We start from the raw sequence: 21,346 nt of genomic DNA on the forward strand, positions 1-21,346 counted from the left end.
CCCCTATCTGTGATTTCCATTTTATGCATGTGACGAAGTGGGTTGCAGCCCACGAAAGCTTATGCCTGCAGGAATTTGTTAGTCTTTAAGGTGCTACAGGACTCTCGTTGTTTCAGCATTAGATCAAACGCCGACTGGCTGATCATATAATCCTTTTCACGGGTATCATATGCAGCACAGCAACAGCACTATAAATGCAACAACCTCCTCTTCTTTCCTCCACTTTCTGGATTATTTCTGGACTATTTTTCATTAAAGCACATCAACTGAGAGTTCACTAAAGCAGCCTCAGGTGACACTATAGAAGTGTCAGATCTGGAATGTGCTACCACTCTTTTCAAATGTTAGTAATTTGGTTTCCAATCAGGAGACTACCAAACAAGAAGCAGAACGTCTTTTGAACCTATAGCACACTATTATCAATCCCCTCACAAGCAAGGAGATTCAGAGTTAAGGCTAAACGCGACTGCAGCCTGAACTCTCAAAACTGTGCAAATGGGGTTTCTCATATTATGGTCCCTAGACCATCAGTGATGTAAATGTCTGTCTTGGTAGCCTACAGGTGAAACTTTCTGAGAACTAAGTAGTAGGAAACTGAGCTGCTGGAGAAAGGATTCCATGAGAGGGGTCTTTTAGGAGAAATTGGGCTAAGTAACTAAACCAAGAAGGGAAACCAATGATGCTGCTCATTGGAGAAAGAGAATAGGATAGGCAATTTATTGATACATTTTAACTTTAGAAGGCAAGTCAATGAGAGAAATAGAAAAAACCAGTGATTAAGCAAGTGGGAGATGCTTGAGAAAGACAAAAGATGAAAAAGAATGAGCATGGGGCGAGCATAGAGGTGGTCAGGAAATTATTGTTTTTCCTTTCGAATTTTTTTGACAAAAATAAAAGAAATATTCACTTGCCAAAAATTTTCTTCGTGAGTTTTTAGGCTTTCGTCAAAAAAACCAAACAACCTTCCCCTTTTTCAGTTTAAAACTGGAAAAACAAAACCTTTTTGGGGGGTTTTTTTTTTTTTTTGACAGAAATGTCAATTCCTTTTGCAAAGATTTTTGATTCTGTGGAAAAGCCATTCTCTATCAAAAACAAAAAGATTTCAATGGGAAACTTTCAACTACCTCTAGAAGAGAGTATAGTAATGCAGGATACAAGAGCCGGCTCTTACCAATTAGCACATGCAAATAATAGCCTGAAGGCAGATTTCTCCACAGTAGTGTCTTTTTTTAGAGGAATGTATTGCCTTAAATACTGTGGGCCAGGTCCTCAAAGGTATTTAGGCTCCCGATGGAAGTTAAGAGCTTAAATACCTTTCAGATCTGGGCCACATATCTGTTTTCCTGCTCTAGCACTAGAAATAGCAGGGACATAAGAATTGTGAGAATCAGTCTCAACTATAGAAAGACCAGGTGACTTAAGTTCTTTCTCAAACAACATTGGCTGGTTTTGGTCTCCATTGTCATAACACTCATTTAGGAATTTGGGAATCAAAGTGCAGTCCCTATCTTTGTCCTTTTCATTGGGTTTTCCCAGATGGGTGCTAGAGTCTGAGGGAGAAAGATTATTATCAGTGAACATCTCTGATAGGAACATCGAGTTCCAGAAAGCGGGTAGGATGAACTTCAGTGAAAGATGAGAAGTGTGAGGCCAGCCTCCTTTGGGCATTCTGCTGTGCTTTAGTCTCAAGAGTTTAAACAACAAAAATTGTAATAGGGCTGAGAGGGGTTGCCTTCCCCTTTCTTGTGTGGTAGCCGGATACAGGTAATTAAATGGGATGGGTTGACCTTCCATGCACAGATCTTCCCCTTCCCGCATGGAAAAAGGGTCACTGCTCCCCATTCCCCACTCACCTTCCTCTAACATACAGGCTTGCTTTTTGCACTAGGGACAGGGATGCAGACAGAGGGCTGCACAAATCCCCAGCCCTGCTGTGAGTCCCAGGAAAATATAATACATCTTGGCACTCCATAATATCTTTTATACAGAGCCCCTTCCTCTGCCCACATAGATCCTCGGGGCATTTTGCTGGGCAGCACCTAGAATTCATGTTGATCACATTAATGTACAGGAGCCAAGGTGAAATGAGGGTTTTCCAGAACTCAGGGCCTTATATAAATAGCTGTAAGAGTTGAGTGGTGTAGAATTAGATTACAGGCACTGTCCGATTAAACCCCCAAGATAGTTAACTGAGTTTTCACACCAGAAACAGAGAATTAGCCAGCCTCAATAAGATTATTAGTTTTTCATATGATTTAGGATTATTGATTTTTCATATGATTGGGAAGAGAGAGTTTTAGCACTTCTGAGGTTTTAAAATTAATCTTCAAATTGGAAACATATCCCCCGCAGAGCACATAGTGTCGCCACATTGAGAAAAAGAGAGATGAGACGAATGGCAAATAGAAATATTTCTACTCATTTGATCATTCTATGTGTGGTATTGTAAGTTTCTAAATGTGTGATGTCACTTTGCCTATTCCCACGTCGTAACCAGTGATATTATATATGGTGTATCAAGACACTTATAACTATTGAATTTATTGTCCTCCATACTTTCCACTGTTTGTAATCCTGTCTTGGAAACCTTGACAATATTTACCTCACATGAATGTTCTCCTCTCTCTCAACTGGTTCATGATTTTTTCCCTTTCCGTGTGCTATTGGATCGGATCTAAAAAGGACATGTCAGATTTATAACACGGCACATTCATACATGGCTTTACTGAGTCCAAGTACTTGTGTTTGTGTACCAGCCTGTCTTGTGGGCTGAGAAGTCAATGGCACTCTTTCCAATTGACTTCAGTGGCCTTTGGATCAAGCCATATGCCACTAAGGTTTGGCTGCCCTAAAACAACCTGATAAGGGTCAACACGAGGAAGGTTAAAGCAAGCAGGTCGTGAAGGAAGCATTGTTTTCAGAAGAGGAGTATATGATTCTTCTTACCTCCACCCCAATAGGGGGTCTCCAGTTTGAACAAGGCTCTTCCTTTTTCTAGACTGCCCTCACTTCACTCTATTTTTTTCTGTGATGCTGCCCATTACTGTGGTACCTGGATCCACTTCTGAATTCCCTTTTTTTGAGTTAACATGGAAAAGTTTCAGGCCATAAGCCAGGGTCTACTGGTGTTTAGGAAAGAAATTTTCCCTTATGGCAGTTTATCTTATCACTGCCTAATTCAGGATTTCTTGATTTTTCCTCTGAAGCATCTAGCGCTGACCACCGTTGGAGCCATAGTACTGGACTGGATTGACCCACGGGGTTGATCTGGTATGGCAGCTTCTGTGTTTGCATTTTTACTCCAAATGGGTCTATCTGCAGACAAAAACACACAAATGTACATTTTGAAATTCAGAACATTGCTCGCTTTATACAGACAAATGTGAGAAATTAAATGTTCACATATTTGCAGACAAAACCAGCCATTTCATGAGAACATAATGAAAAGCAATATATGTGGTCTGTACAATAGCCACAAAAAACACCTGCAAATGAAAGTGCCATTTTTTCTTTCGTTTCAAGAATTTCTCTGCATGTCACATTTCAGTGCACAGCTGCTAGCAGGCGCAAATAGAATGAACTTGTTCGGGAAAAGCAGGTATTTTCTTGCTGCTGCTTCTTCCTTTAAATGTCAATAACTGAACTGTTCCTTTGGATGTCGTGGTATGAATTCTCTCCATCTCTTTGAGGTAGTTTGTTGGTAGACTAGCAGAGAATATCCTGAATCTGTACTTGTTTAACAAAAGGAGTTGTGCTTCTAATCCAGTATGCTTTAATGATAGTCTCAACATCTGTGATAATACAGGCAAACATGACTACTTTTAGGGTTATATCACATGGTTAGCCAATGTAATCTTGATTAAAAGGTGTTACCTGAAATTAGAATGTAAACAATAGTACATTTTCATTTTTTGGAAAGGGAGTCAGATTTACAATGAATTCTGATAATCCTGAACTGGTTTAACATTAACAGCTTTGCAACATATACATACTGACCGCACCTAGTTATGTTCCTCCAAGTCTTTGGCTTTCATATGTAAAGTTCAGTCAAAATTTTGAATGAAAAGTGAGAGGAGCTGGAACTCCTTTAAGCAATTATGTTAACCGCAACTGTTTTTTCTTTGAGAGTATGGTGGCTCAAAATGGCGCTAGACCAATATAAAATTGGACTATGACAGTGGCAAATCAGGCCCAGTGAGTTTAAACTTTTACACACTTATTTGTGTTTCTAATGAAAAAAAGAAATACATTTTAAAAGACATATTCTGTCCTTCGACAGTCAGAGCTCCTGGACCTGTTATCCAATCAGATCTCACAAGCTTTTTTTTCCCTTTGATGAAAAATCCCAAGAAAAAAAGGCTGCTGTAAGAAATGGTGTTGTATTAGAGTAGGTTACACTCATATCTCTCAGTCAGTACACAACAAATAACCTAGCAACCTTTTGTTGCATTCCATCCATTGGTTGTGTGAGATCTACTGAAATTGTAAGCTCCTGGGTCAAGGACTTTATCTTCTTATCTTCACAGTTTCGTGTCATGGTCCTAGCTATATAAATAAATAAAAGTAATAATAATTAATAATAAATAGCAGTTTTGGGAGCCCTTTTAACTGAAGATCCCATCTTCAGTTTATTGGTGAGAATAAATGTCCTATTGTAGCTCATTGAATCTATGTTCTATGCATTAAATTATACACCCAGGTAGTAATGTCTCTTGTTCTCTTGTCTACCATTCTGACCTCAAACTTTGTGTCCTCTTTGTTCATTTAGGAAACTCCATTAGTTATGCTGTCTATGTATTTTGCGGTTTATATTGCTGCCCATCACCACAGTATGTGAGCACCTTCCATGTAAAAACAATAGCAAAAGCAAAGTCCCTAGTGCTAAGTTTATTTATTTTATTATGAACATGGCAGAACCAGCACAGAGAGGCAAAAGGTAACAAATCCAAAAAAGTGAGGTTGGAGCTTTTGTAGAACTTAAGGCCAGAATTTCATTAGATCATAGTCTGACCTCCTGTATATCACAGGCCATTAACTTTCACTGTTACCCCTACATAAAGACCAAAAACATGGGTTAGAGGATATCATTTCTGTCCTCAGGAGTCTAAAATGCTGTGAACCACAGGTAGAGAATACCAATGACCCAGGCCCCTGCAGTGACAGGGAAAGGATTAGTGAAATATGCCCATATGACCCTTGCATTGAGCTATACTACATGGTGCGGAGGAACATGACATCCCCTCCATCCCCTCTGATTCCTGCTGATCTCACCTGGGGGAAAATTCCTTCCCTACCCCAAATCTTGCAGTCAGTAACAGTGCAGACAGACAACTCTGGACCCTGAGCATGTGAGCAAGATGCACGAGCTAGGCATCTAAGAAAGGGGATTCTTTATACCACCTCAAAGAATTGGTCCACCCCATCCAATGTCTGATATCCAGCTGTGGCTAACCTCTGATGCTTCAGAGGAAGGTAAAAAATAACCTAAAAATACATCTGACCAGTTGAGCATTGGAGGCAAAAAAATCCTTCCTGACCCCTGTAGGTAACCAGTTAAAGCTCTGAAGCATGTGATTTGATCATAATCATGTGAGTAAAGATGCAGCCACCTATGGTTTTAGCCAACATATAGATAGGGTCAGCATTATCTTACCCAGAGAAATCCTCATAGATTTGTAGTGGATGGGTGCCACAAAGTGTACCTTTTCACTGGTTCTGCCTCTACCCTTAACAGTCATCTCTCTTCCATGATTACAGTGCAGCAAATACATGGCATTTGCTCTGACATACTTCCATGGGGTCAGAAGTATATTGGTCTAACCACTCTCCCTGTTGTAGACCACCAGGCAAAAGAACAAGCTTCTCACTCTTTACATCCCCTTCAAATAAAAAAGTAGACGTGGGCTCAAACAACAAGTGCTTAAGGAATTCCTGGTTTATTCTTTTACGAGTCCGTTGGTAAAATCTGGATGTGACATTGGGTTCAGACATTAGAATCCCCCAATGTTTAAGGGTGTCTGGATCATTGAGTGGTGTTCGCAGCTATTTCTAGGATAAAAACCAGAAGCTTCTGTGTTTCTAAAGTAAGTAGATTACAACAAATGACCACCCCAGCCCAACACAGTAGTAGGTGGAATCCTTAACTATGAAGACACTATTCCCTAGTTATCAGAGAGATTTCTGAAAACTGAAAGTGAGTGAGATCGAGCATTCAGAATCTGCTTTGCCTGAGTCAATTACATCTTCTTATGGCATACCCATCCCAAGCTGTGCTCACAGTATGTCAAATTAAGAGGCTAATATGATGTCCTCAAGATGAATGACTATGTAATTATTCCAATGAGCATAATGCTTTTAATCAAAACTATAAACCCTGTCCCAATGATCTGTCCCCAAAGTCTCAGTTCTGTTTGTCTGATGAACATGATCTCATAAAAGCTTTTGAAAAATTACAGTTATTTTGTAATATGAAAAAAAAAAAAGAAATAGAAAGAAAGATTTTTATTTTATGCAGCAATAGGATTCTCCAGGCATTTTGTAGTATATTAATAGTAAATGCTCTATATCTTAATGATCAAGAACCATATGTATGTATATGTGTCTCCTAAATTTTCAAAAATTATTAGAATATATTTATTTTAGTAAATATATCTATGCATATAATATAATATAGCATGGATCTCTGTTACTTTACTTATCACACTGACTTTATAAGTGACACTGATTTATCTACTCTTCCTCTATGTTTGAAATGTCATTTGTTTGACAGAACCATTGGGCTTTGTTCTCACTTTCATTTAAAGTGTATGTAAACAGACTTTATTTATGAATATAACTTACACCCATTTGTTGGCCCTTTTGTACTGTCAGAGCAGTGTAAAGGGGCCTTAGCATAAATGAGAATCAGGCCCATTATTATACATGCATATTTAATATACTTATCATTGCAGTACAATATCCGGGTGTCAGTTATATACACTGAACAGAAGCCTCCTCAAGAAAGGAATAATATAATGCTGAATATGTTGGTGGTTGCAAGTTGTTTCTATACTTTTGTTCTTTTTTTTTTTTTTCTGCAAAATTCCACCCATTTTGGTTGCCAAACCTGAGACCACTTGGGCATGATTTTCAGAACAGTTGACCACCCACAACACCAACTGAAATCAGGGCACCACGTACCATTAGCCTCTTCTGAAAATTCAGTTATAAATTCCTCTTAGTTCTCCTCTGTTATAGAGCCACAATTTATTGGGCTGAAGTTCTGTGGCTTGCGTTATGCAGACGGCTACATGATCATAATAGTCCCTTCTGGCCATAAAATCTATGACTCTTTATAGAAAGCAATGTTCTTTTTCCAATTTCCATTGTAGCTAGGCCACTACATGTTTACAGTGTTTTAGGAAAATTACTCTTTTGTTCTAGCAACTCATGCTCACTTAGTTTAATCAAGTAGCTCACAGTCATTGCAAGCCAAAGCTATATTTCTGGCTCCATCTCTCCCTAAATGAACTTTTATAACATACATTATTCTCAATAACCACTGCACTGCCTGGTGTCTGCTATAATGTAAACAGCACAATTTAACTGCACACCTATTGCATTGACAGATTGGAGTAATTTCTCCTGTTAGCTCTTCTACTGCCTTTTCAACTCCTGGGAGAATGACCCTCCTTCAGTGGGTGGAAAATAATAATGGACAAAAACCAAAACTGAACAGAAAATCCAATCTTTTTTCACAATAGAAGGTCACTTAATCTTCTGCCAGCATGAAAATGGAAATAAGCGAATTCTAAAGAGAAAAGCAACAATAAAGAAAAATGAATGGGTTGGACACAAAATTACAAAAGGAAAAGAATTCTTATTTTAAAGATTCCCCCAACACTAGTGAGAGGTCCTGCTGTATGTAGAACAGGGGGAATTTTTTTGTGTAAACCTTTATTTTTGGTGAAAAAAGCATATGTGGCAACATCAAAATGTTTTTTTAATTCTTGTCAATTTCACCAAATTGTTTCAGTTGAAAAAACGCAAAAAAAAAATCCTCAGAATCATAAAACATTTTGTTTCAACATTTGTGAAACAAACATTTCTCTTTCTTGGTTAGAAATGACTTTTCATTTAAATATTTCCTTTAATTTCATTTAAAAAAACCCCACAATACGACATTTAAAAATGATTGAAATCAAAAAGAAACATTTCAGTTTTCAAACACTGACTTGCAATAGATTTGTTTTGATTTACCGAAAAACATGTTTTTTCAATTTGACCCAAAATGATTCCCATCCCCCCCCCCAGTTTTGCCAGCAAACCAAAAAGTCCACTTTTCTTCCAGTTTCAGTTGTCTCTGGATTTGGGGGATGGAGTTAATGTTGGAGGCCTGTAGCTGGGCCAGTGAGACTGGGTAATGAAAGCATCATTGAATTTCATTACACATGGAACCCGGGTGCTTTTTGGAGACAGGTACTTTATTAAAGTAATAGAATGGATCTGAGAAGAATTTTCTCAGCTTCTAGCTCCCTGTGTAGCATCTCACCTTGCAACATCTGGGGCTGCTGGTGCCTGGAAGAGGGAGTCTTTGCCACTGTGGCCCTCGGACTATGGAATGTCCTCCCTTTGGATCTGAGAATAACTACAGAACCAGCCTTCTTTAAAAGATGGATGGATGCTGCTTTAATTGATAGTTTGATGCTCAACTTTTTTAGTTCTTTAACCTTTACATCTTATGTTATAAAGATCCAGGATACTTTTTGTATAGATTCACACTGAATATAGTCAATGCATTATTTTGACTTTTACTATTATTTTATGTATTTATTTATGCAAAAAAACAAACAAAACAAAACAAAACAAAAAAACAATAAGTAACTCCCCCACTAGATGGCAGCCAGAGACCTTAACAGACTGTCATTAAATCTGCAACCCTGTTCCTATTTTTGACTGTTTCTCTTGACACATAACAATTAAGATGTTCCCTTCAAAGGAGGAATTGCTTGATTAGTTTTCCAGAGACAGTTTCAAAATACAAAGGAATTCCAGCATCTGTGAAATCCATTGTCCGTCCTCCAGCTGGGATGCTAATCCCTTTCCTTTTACACTTCCTTCAAGTCTCGGCAGTGATTGTGATGGCACCTAGAGATCTCCTCAGTGGAATTATGGCTTCAGAGCACAACAGTGTCTGTTTTCTCTGGGCACCATTGTGACTCTGTCTACCTGCCAGCTCAGGGCACTTCAGGAGAAGGAATATGGCACCCCTTTTCTACACTGCAAGAGCTTTCTTTATTGCCGATAGCAGCATGTGGGATGGCGGTGGTGATGGGGGAACATCCTTCACCACTGGGCTACTTTCCCTTATGTGAAGGTCAACAGGAAGTGGGTGGGTGGGGCAAGTGGTAGAGCCTTTCTTCCAAATGCACCTGTCAGCACAGCTACACTGGGGTATAAGGGGAAATAATTTTTGTACAGGCTAGGGCTGGTGCCTTATATCACCCTTGGAGAAAATGGGGGACCAGAGAGAGTCACAGTCTGTTTCTTAGTCTATTTTTTTGGCAGTGGGACTGGGAGCAGCCCCTTATTTGGGACTTGTGTCAAAGCCACTGTTGGTCCCTCTGTGTTTTTTTGTTTTCCACCTTCGCTTTCAGAGATGGGCAACAGGACAAAAAATTGGGGGAGAGATCCAGCTTTCTGAAAGCTCTGACGTTGTACAGTGTTCATCATTAGTGCCAACTGTAGTAGCCATGACAACATTCTGATGTGGATCCAGAGCCGGATTCTGACTCCTCTAAAGATAAAGAAGGTTTTTTTAAATCTGGACTTTCGTGTGTTTCCATCGCTAATTATATCCAGTTTTTTTTTAAATGTAGAGTTTGCATGTGTGAACGAATATGAGATTTATATCATGATGAGTGTCAATAATATTTTTTATACTATTATCCACCATTATATAGTCTATAACTGCCACATATTTCACATATTTTACAGGATAAAGGTCTCCTACCCAAATGTGGCTCACAATGCTTGCTCACCTTCCTGCCTATATGAGAAAGGCTGAGACAATAAAGGAATCAAAGCCAATACCATGAGGTGCATAGGTTGACTAGAACTGGTTGGAAAATTTAGAAACAAACAATCAAAATTACAATGAAAAACAGACATTTTTAAGCTAAATTTCCCATCGGTGTTGCAGCTCCTTTAATTAATGTTTCTAAACACATCCTTGGATGAAAGATAGCATGGCCCTGATCCAACAAGCCAAGGAAACCAACAGATCTTGACCCACATGCTTAAAGGTACACATGTTTAAGTACCTTGCTGACTTAAGACCTATGTTACTACAAAACATAATTATTATTATGTACCTTTGTTGATATAGAATTGGATCACAAATCTTTCAGCTGTAAATTTGGGGCTACCAGGTATCTAATTTAAATCAATGGGTGTTAAGCAGCTAAATATACCTGAGAACAAGCAATTGATCAAGAGCCTTTTACCAACAGATGGCAAACACAAATCCTAGAAGGCAGCAGCTGGACAGCTATTGCTATCCAGTAGTTTGGCAATTAATTTGTGGTTTAGCTCACATCATACAGTAGAGCCCTGAAGTGGGACTAGGATCCTGCAGGTCCCACAAGACCCACTAGCCATAATTGCTGGAGTGAGTAAATTGTACTTTGTTGCGGGGGGGGGGGGGGGGGGGATTTTATGGAAAAAAAAAAAAACTGTGGTAAGTTGTGGGAAAACACTAAATCTCGCATTAGTTTGCCATAAATAAAATTTCAGCAATGTACAGCACGTTTTTCTTTTCTTTTTTTTTTAAATAAATGTTTTAATACTTACATTTAAGCGAAGGATAGGAAGAAATTTGATGTCTATTATAACTGGAGTTGAAGTATGTTTTACAGGGTTTAAGCAAGCTTTGTTTTATTCTTTTAGTGGTAAAAACTGTGTTTGAATTCCATTTATATATATATGAACCAACCTTTTTCTTTTCCTCCTTTTTTTAGTAGCATGGGGGAATCTGTCTCTCTTGAGGGATTTGTGGGATCTAAGGCTTTTGTCCGTGGGAGCGAGATAAAAATGCAAGAAACATTGAAGGAATGGGTGGGAGTGTGTATTGTGAGACGGTACGGGAGTGGGATTAAAAAAAATAGTCCTTTGTAGGGCTCTACTGTACAAGTGTCTATATCACAGAAACCAGTTACTTGCACTATGGCTCTTAGTTGCTAGTCTCTGCAGAGTGAAGTATTGGATAGACATAGGGTGAAATACTGGCTCCACTGAAGCCTGTGGCAAAACTCCCATTGATTTCATTGGGGGTTGTGGGGTGGGCAGGATTTCACTCATGGGGAATAAGTTATCTTCTCAGGCCAAATTCCCTGCTGGAGTAAAATGCAGCTCATTTATTTCAATGTACTGATGTCAATTTACATGATCAAGTAAATAAGCCCCTTATATCTACAGATGGTCCCTTGAGTAGATGTTTGAAGTGCCTGGGTAGGGTAGGGTAGGAAGGGAAGCTTGCACTAGCCCTGCCTGGGGTTTACCTTTTCTGTGACTAAACAAAGTACTTCTGTCTTCAGCCGCTGTCAGTTAGGACCGGTTGAAAATTTTCCATCAAAATTGTTTGGAATGAATGTAATTTTTCTTGGAAAGCGCTTTGCTTTCTTTGGGAAAATTTTGATTTTTTTAATTGAAAATCAAAAAATGTTCTGTTTAGTTGACAAAAAAATGATCAAAAGTTTCCACAGGGGGGAAAAAAAAATTCTGACGATCTCTAATGTTGAGCCATTATATTTCATCAGAACTACACTGGAAATGAACACCAGTGAAAAAATACGGGTATCCCAGGGATGCTAACAGCTCACATACAATATTGGTACATCACATACAGTAGTGGTACAGATCCAGTTGATTACCACTTGCTGTTCTGTATATGGACACGGGCTGGGAGGATGTGAGCCTCAGCCACTATGCAATTCCCTCAGTCTCTATTTCCTCAACCCAACAAAGCGCTAAATTAAAATAGTCTGCTCACATGCTTAAAGTTAAGCAAGTGCTTAAATGCTTTACTGGCTTGGGACCATTCAGAGGAATGTTGCCAGTACATGTTCTGCTGTGCATGTGGGGGGTGCATGAAAGTGGTTAGGTGCAAATGCCACCATCTAAATCTCTCTCCCTGTCCCTGCGCTTTCAGTGGCTTCGATTGCCTGAGTGCTCTTTCGGAAGCTCAGTTACCAAAGGAAAGTCGTATATAACTGCTGGCTGGATTTTAATTTAGCTCTCTAAGCTTTAAAAGCTTTGTGAAAAAAATGGAGAGAGCAGCTTTTAATAAAGTAGAGATGATTGGAACACCGGTAATTTTCTTTCCTCCCAGCCTCTTCAAAGACACTGCAGAGAATATAATTTAATTTGATTAATTCACAGCTCATATTTAAAGGCCCCCCCTCTTTCCTTTTGGGAGTTGCACATATAAACCATCTGAAAAGAATTCAGACACCTTTAGTGGGAAGCGGCTACTTTATGTACTCTACTTGTGAGCCACAAGAACACCATTGCCCTGACTTGTAATATGTGACAAATAGATCCCTCTGATGAGTTATATAATGGATGAAACAAAAGGAAGACAACTGCCACTCTTTTTTCTGCTCCACTTCTTCACAGGTGATCACTCGCAATCATTTCAGTTAGCATTATTTTTCCAGTTAGTATATTTCTATTAGACCTTCCTGCACTCTTTTTTACCTCACACCTCAAAATTTGTTTGAATTATCAAATGCTAAATATGCAGAACAAAGAAAGGGACGTGTTACCAGAAGAGCTGGTCAGGACATTTTGGACAAAACATTTCTTAAATTGAAAAGTGCTTTTTTATCAAAACCAAAACATTTCACCAAAATATATCAAATTTGATGAATTTTTTTTACCAGAAAATTTCTGAGGTCCAGGGTAGAACATCCAATCATTTCAAGAGAGACATGAACTGAAAATCTGATCTTTATTAAACAATTCCATTTTGTGAAACTATTTGAAAGGTTTTGTTTTTGTTCCTGTTATGTTCACAGCATACACACAGAGAAGTTAGATTAAAATACTCTTGCTGGAAGATTGCAGCATAATATTAATTCATTTTTTTTACAATTCAGAACCTTAACAAAAGAACCACAAAACAGAGAGAGAGAAAGCAGGCTGCTCCCTACAACAGCGAGGCACTGCTCATCTACCTTGTTGTAGGCGGGAGTTCCCAAACTGACACTGATTCCATGCTTCCCTACAGAGCCTACTATTCTACAAGCAGGACCAGGAAACAACTCTCCTCTCCCCTCACACTTAAAATGAAAGCTTGCAATTCCAACACAGTCCACGATATACCACAGTTCTAATGTGGACTGAAAACAAATTTTGAAACCCGGAAGTTGTCGCAGTATTAACAGCAGCATCGAGGAAAGGCACGGTTACTACAGCAAGGCTTAGAAGAGCTACAATGCACTGTTACAAGTGAGTTAGGAGATATGGAACAGATAACATCAGATTAAATAGTCACAGGACCGGTTTGAAAGTGTGGGCTTTAGTCAATAAATCACTGTATTTTGTAATACACGTGGGGTGGGGGGGAAAGGAAAACTATAATGGCCTTCAGCTAAAACTCAACTGTGCCTTACCTAGAAAGATATCAATCTCTCATTTATATACTGATTGCCCATTTTTGCTCCCTTTACACATATTGAGTAGAATCTTATTCTTGAGTAGATCCACTGAAATTAATGAGCCAGGTCTACTTTGAGCCAGATCCTCAACTGGTGTAACTCAGCTAGGGAGGAAGGAATGCCTAATGGTTAGGGTGCTAAGGGAGAACGGGGTTCAATTCTCAGCCCTGCCATGGACTTCCCGTGTGACTTTGGGTGAGTCACTTAGCCTCTCCGTGCTCAGCTCTCCATCTGTACAATAGGGATAATAGCTCTGTCCTGCCTCATAAGGGTGTTGTTAGAATAACTACATTAAAGATTGTGAGGCTCTCAGATACTATGGTGAGGGGGGCCATATAAGTACAGAAGATAACCAGATAGAAATCAACATTGCTCCATTAATTTCAGTGAAATAATGCTGATTTACACCTGCTGAGGATCTGATCCTCAGAGAGTAAAGGCGCTGTGTTGTTGTAGCTGTATTGGTCCCAGGATATAAGAGAGACAAGGTGGGTGAGGTAATACTTTTTATTGGACCAACTTCTGTTGGTGAGAGAGACCGGCTTTTGAGCTCCCCAGGGCTCTTCAGGTCAGGGAAACGAACTCAAAGTATCACTGCTAAATAGAAGATTTAAACAGATTGTTTAGCATAGGTAGTTTACACGTATTTCAAGGGACCATTCAAGGTGAAGTGCCCCGTTAACACCCCTCCAGACATCCAGAGGAAAGGAGGGGGGGCAGGAAAGCAGCTGGGGGCACTGTTAGTGAGTTACTGTTTGTTGTAATAAGCCATAAATCCAGTGTCTCAGTAAGAAAGGCAGAATCTGCCCCTGAATGAATCACATCTGCATAGGTACCCTGTTGTGGGATAGGTACACCTCATCGGGGGAGGGGAGGGTCGTGGGGGAAATGAATGAGAATTGAGGAGGCCTTGTGGCCTACTCTCCCCAGAGTCAATATGGCTGCCTTCCTCAGTGTGGCCGCATGACCTAATGGCCAAAGTCGATATGACTACCTTTTTCGGTGGGGCAGTAAGGCATAGTGGCTGAATGGGGTGGGCCACCACGCAGGAGTGGGGGGCAACCAGGGTAAGGAGACCTGGGCCTTCCCTACTTCACTGGGTCCCATCCAAGGGCCCTCTCTGTGGCAGGGGTACCCGCCACCAACTCAGCGGGGATCCTGCTGAAACACACTGAGTTAGACCCTGGTTCTACACCTTGGTCACCGTTAAGATCCCCTCGGTAACTTCCTACCCGTTGCTCCATGGCTGGTAGTCTCGGGGGTTCTACGGTCTCTCCTCCATTTGTGGCATTGGGTGACTGGGGGTCAGCTGGCACTGCATCTCGGCTGGCCTTCACGTCCTGGAGTGCTGGCAGACTCTCTACAGGAGCCTGCACTGCACCTCTGCTCACTTTGGTAGTCAGCCCAGAATGAGATGAGCCGGAGCTGCTCTCTTTTATATCTTGGTTCAAGTTGGAGCATGCCCAGCAGGAATGAGGGGGCGTGACCTCCTCGACCCACAGAGTATGATGAATCCCTGCTGAACCAGTGTGGGGCACGTACACCCCATCACGTACCCAAACACAACATCATCAGGATGGTTATGCCTCTAATGCCTATGTGTAGATACAACGTCTAGTCAAAACATTTCTATGAACACTAATTTTCAGTGGAAATTTGGGTTTTCAACAAAATGACAGTTTTCACAGAAAGTGGTTGCTCTCCTTTAAAATATTCCACTTTTTTACTGGAAAACCAAAACCGTTCATCTGAAAACTTTATACAATGTTGTTCTAGTTGTGTGAGTCTGAGGCTATTAGAGAGACAAAGTAGAAGAGGTAATATCTTTTATTAAGTCACCAATAAAGGATACTACCTCACCCACCTTGTCCATCTGAAAACTGACATTTGCCTAAAAATGGTTGGTTTTCGTCGGAATTTGACTGAAAAAAATTCAGGTTTTGTTTTTTCCAAAAAAAGGTTAATTCTTCCAAGGGAGCAGGGGGGAAATTTCTGACCATCTGTAATAAAAACTTTACACCCACTAGTGTGAACCCATCAATGTCTAAAAATATTGCAACAAAAACCAATGTACGTACTTGTATCTATAAATACTGTACCTAACATCTGTGTACTTCTATTCTTACCTGTATGTAGGAGTGTGCTTTCCTCTACAACCTCTTCAAGCCAACTGTTATTCTGTATGTATATTTACCCATGTAATTACTATTACATACCTGCAGAAAACAGCTAAAAACATCCTCATAAGCAAATTGTCACCAGAAGCTGAGTTGTTTATGTCATTCTAAATAGGAGACAGCATCAGCAGCAGGGAACTGTAAAGAGAAGAGAAGGCACTGAGACTGAATTCAGATAAAAGAGCACAGAAGAAACCTGCTTCCTCCAGAAAGGCTTTTGAGATTATCAGTGATGAAAACTTTGAGGAGAAAATAGGCCTGTGTGAATAATTTTGACAGTAAAACCAGACAAACACTTTGGAGCTGATTTCACATAAATGATAATATATTACTATGTAGCTCTTACACAGCACTTTTCATCAGTAGATCTCAATGCATTTTGCAAATGAGGCAAGTATGATTATTCCAGTTTTACAGTTGGGGAAACTGAAGAACTGGGAGGGAAGTGATTTGCTCAAAGTCACACAGCAGGCAATTGGCAGAGCTAGGATCAGCACCCAAATCTCCTGAACCCTAGTCCAGTCTCTGTGCTGGGAAAAGGACAGCAGAAAATAACCTCATCCCGGTTGCTGGAATATGTTTTCACCATAAGTGAAGAAGCTAGTGAAACAGCATTGTGTTATGTGCAAACAAAATGAAATGGCCCATTGCCAGAGACTCATACACTTAGACTGCACAAGACACTATAGACAATGAACTGTAGCAAATGAAGCTGGTCAAAGTTTTTTTTTGTAAGTGAATGAAAAAATGGGAAAAGAATTTTAGTTTTCACGTTTTTTCTTTCCCTGTTTTTCACCATAGATTCCAACGCCAGGAGAGACCATTGTGACCATCTAGTCTGACCTGTAAAATACAGGCCAGCGAACCTCCACAAAATAATTTCTAGCTCATATTTTTAGAAGAACATCCAATATTGATGTAAAAATTGCCAGTGATGAAGAAACCACCACGACTCTTGGTAAATTTGTTCCAATGGTTAATTTTCCCCACTGTTAAAAATTAATACCTTACTTCCAGTCTAAATGTGTCTAGGTTTAACTGCCAGCCATTGGACCATGTTATATCTTTCTCTGCAAGATTGAAAAGCCCACTTTGAAATATTTGTTCCCCATGTGGATTCTTACAGTCTGTAATCAGGTCACCTCTTAACCTTCCATTTATTAAACTAACTAGATTGAGTCTATCACAAAAAGGCATGTTTTTAAATCCTATAATTATTCTAGTGGCTCTTCTCTGAAGCCTCCCCAATTTATCAACAGCAGGGAACAATCTTCTTTTGGCAGAGATGAAGGCCAGATAACCCAGGGCTTTTCTATTTCTTATGTCAAATATTTTGTGAAATCCTGCATGGAATGGAAAGAAGATTTTTTTGATGGACGAGTCAAACACTGTTATTTGTATTGCATTCAGTGCCTAGAGGTCCCAGCTGAGATCATGGCCCCTGTGTGCTACATGCTGTATTAACACATGGTGAGAAACAGTTCCTGCTCCAAAGAGCTTACAATCTAAATGTCAAGACAGACAAAAGGGTGGGAGAAGACAGGGACTTGCCCAAGGTCACAGAGTAAATCAGTGTCAAAGCCAGGAATGGAACCCATCTCTCTTGATTCCTTGTCTAGTTTCATATTGACTAGACCCCACTACCTTTCATTTATTTTTTAAAAAAATTATTATCATTTTCATTCTTGGGTGTAAAATCACTGTGTCTGCCTAGCAAAGCTGATGTAATACAAGCTGGAATTTCTTTCACTGCTTTACATCCAGAAAATTAAAGTACATCTTACGTTCCACAATCTGTAAATCAAGTCAAATTTGAAGGAAACTGGGTCAATAGTTTTAAATGCATGAACATTTAGAACTGAACAGACTAGCGTTTGATATGACCATAGGTAGTTAGACATATAGTAGGATTATATTTTCTTGACTTTTCCGGCTGGATTACTAGAGAGCACAATTAAGATGCTGCCTCTCTCTCTGCAAAGCCAAGTGAAAATGGGTGCCGCTAACCAGGGTTGACATTTCTGATCACATGACTTATCTTCTCCCTCTGATGGGCAATGGTGTCCTTTAAGAGGCGAAGTTGACATTGACTGTATTTATAAATGACATATTTACTTGACTTTGCTCTTAAGACGGAGGTAGAGAGAGTGAGTGAAATTTCCCACTCTGGTTTTTTTTTTTTTTTTTTGTCAAAGAGATGGAAGGCTTGGAACTAGACAAAGGTTTGTGAGTTGTCAGTATGCACTATATCAACATAAAGGGAGGAAAAATGGAGTGGGCCATAGAGTGGAGAACCAGTGGTGGGATGAAACTAACGCATATAGACTGGGAATGATGTCCCGACAATCACTCCCGAGCAAGGAAGGACAGAGAGTTTTTTAAAAAAGGCAGTCCCCAAGAGAACCTCTCTCTCATTTTCCATGCTGCTCACTTTTCACATTCCTCTACTGGCAACCTGAGAGCCGTGTGTGGAGGATTTCAGCAGGTAAGATGTATAATTTACTACTTGCCTCCTGAGATTTTGAGGCTCTGCAGATGAGCTCCCCGCTGCCATGCATTCTGACTTTTTTCCAGGTACCAGACCAAAAGAATCAGACTCTTGTTGAAATTCAGTCAGAATTGGCAGGAGCCTGTCTGATATTCACCATTACATTTTTTTTTGGGGGGGGTGCGTTATTGTTCATAGTTTGATTTTTTTTTAATTGCTCAGCAGGCACGTTATTGTTTCCTGAACGGGTTGGGTTTGAAAATGTATCAGGAAACGTGGGTGCTCACAAAAGGTGCCAGGAAGCAGCCCTGGAGATTGGATTCTGCCCTTTTACAGATTAGGCAGTGTATAGGCAACAGCAAAGCTACCTTGACCACACAGTCCTACCCATGGACTTCAGTTATGAGCTGGAAGGACCACCTCTTAGGTTAGCTGGTAGTTCAGTTTCCATGGGCAACCTACTGAGATATCGCTTTGCATTCTAGTCTCCCACTGCCTTTAATAGGCACTAAAGCCATGATACACAAGGGGATTTAGGCACCTAGACAATCACAGGAACAATGCTGCAATAGGCAGCCACCTATTTCTGCTAGCAATCTACAACTGGAAACCCTTTTCCTGGAGTCAGGTGGTTTAGGTGCTGAATTGTTTTCTGGGACAATGTGTGAGGTACCGGTTAGCTCCACACAAAATGGTGGGGGGCAGGGAAGGAGGAAGTGTCCACCGTATCACTTTCAGCCCAATGGTTAGCACCCTCACCTCAGATGGGGGATATCCAGGTTCACGTCCTCCCTCTGCCTGAGGAGAGAAAGGGTTTGAACAGGAGTCACCCACAGCTCTGAAGAGCCTGTTTTAACCATTGATCTATGAGGTATTTTGATGTGGGGCTCCCTCCGCCTCTCTTGTTGAAGCTGTTCCACTTTGGATAAACATTTAAAGCGCCATGGGGTGAAAGACAACATGTGGGAATGATTCTGCAGTCCAGGGAGGAGGGCACCCCCATGGGAGACCCAGGATCCAGTCCCCCTGCTCTAAAGACTCTAATTATTTACCTACCATAGCGTTTAAACAAAATCACCCTCAGTGACCACTTTACCCTCTTCCAAAAGGCTGGTTTTTACTTTTATATCTTAATTTTTTATTATTATTTCTAATAGTACCTGCTGGAAACAGAGGTTACTGACCCCCTGTCACATGTTTCCTGTGTAACACTTTTGTAACCCTGACCCATGTCATGTGAGTGGATAGATCCCTGTCTATTGAGTCCAGCGGTATCTTTGAAAGTACTCCATTTCAGTGTCAGCATGATGGCAACGTATTTTCTGTTGAGACTAAAAGACCTGTATTTTTTAAACTTTATTCTGAACGTTTGAAGTAGCCGCAGGCATGACTGTATATTTCAATCCTATATTGTAGTCTTTCTTCAAGATGATAAGCATGAAAACCTGAAGGCTTCAGGCATTTCATATCCTCAGGAGGAAAACAAAAAAGAGAATAAGAAAGAGCTTCTATTATGGCACATTCCCTATACAATTTAAGGGAAAAAAAATGCTGCTTGTGAAGGGGACAAAGATAATCCCAAACATTCATCCCAAACGTTCAGGCTATTAAGGCAAATTGTTTAATTATGCATGGAGTTAGCAGAACACTAAATCTGCCCTCTGCCAATTCATGGTCCAGTAGAGTGTCATGGTATTTTATAATCTCACAGGAAAAGGCCTAAAATTGTAAGAATATGTTTGAAGGGAAGAGATAGTCGAAAGCACCTAGAGGGGCTGGGATCACAGGTCACATTGACAAGCAACGGCATTTGAGCGCCTAACTCCGGTTTATCTTTGTATTTCTATAGGACACGTCCTCCTAACTCATTTAGGCACTTCTGAAAATCCCGCCCTACATCACTATTAGGACTTTGTTTCATGAAAGGAAAAGGAAGGATTCTCCTGAAGTAACGTTATGGAGAATGCGGGGGGGTGAGTCTCGGACCTTCTGGGATCAGAAGCCTGAGGAGGGAAGACTGGGACTGGGGTAGGCAAAGAGAATGGACTTGTGATGAGGAGCCAGGAGTGTGGAAGAGACAGGACTGGAATAGGTAGGAGGAGATGGGGTAGAAAGGATCACGCAATGGTGGATGCGCTGAATAGTTTATGCCCACTACAGCACACTCCCCTCCAGAGTCGGGAATGGTACCCAAGTTCCCTGAGGCTCAACATTCGTCTTCTGTTAGGAAATATCTGTGAAACTCACTGGCAAATAAAAAAAATGCCCCAACCTTCTCTAGTGCTGGCTTGGCTTCCCCACACTGAACATCCTGCCGTGACAGAGGACTCATCAGCAGAGACTGGCAGGGTGGTAGCAGATCTGAGGTGGCTTTGATGTTATATTATAGCTGCGCTTTCCCAGAGCCTGTGCCCATTGTCCTTAATACAGATTCCCTGGCTTCACACACAGACAGAGAAAGAAGGAGGAAAATTCTGCCTGCTAAAAGCAACCAGGGGTAGATTTATTTATTTTTCACAGAATTCTTGGTGTGGGCTTGAGCCAATTTTGTTATTCTTCAAGGGGGATCCTGCACATATTAAACCCAGCCCTTGCTGCTGGCATTTGGCCCTGTATGTTTCATATTACACGTTTAAGAGTCACCCAGTGTTTAACAGATGACCATATCTAAGCACGGCACCATGAAACACAGGTCTAGGATGGAAAGATGACAGTTCTTGTGCAACGGCGGATGAAGGTAAAGTTCTGGTCAAAGACAACCCCTTTCCCATGCAAAAAGTGACATGGGATCTCTCATGTTTCTGCAGAGCAGACAGCACCCCAGTATTCTGGAATCCGCTGAGAGATTCCTGCACATTACATTGAATGGTGATTTGTAGACTTTCAATCCAGTTTTATGGGCAGGACCACCAACAGCAATTCTGGGCCCCAGGGCAGAACACTCAATGGCCCACCTAGAAAGGGCAAGCTGAGGTTTACAACCA

This window comes from Emydura macquarii, unplaced genomic scaffold (genome assembly GCF_026122565.2).
Source record: "Emydura macquarii macquarii isolate MOO-44397 ecotype Brisbane River unplaced genomic scaffold, CSIRO-AGI_Emac_v2 contig_3080, whole genome shotgun sequence".
NCBI classification, from domain to species: Eukaryota; Metazoa; Chordata; order Testudines; family Chelidae; genus Emydura; species Emydura macquarii.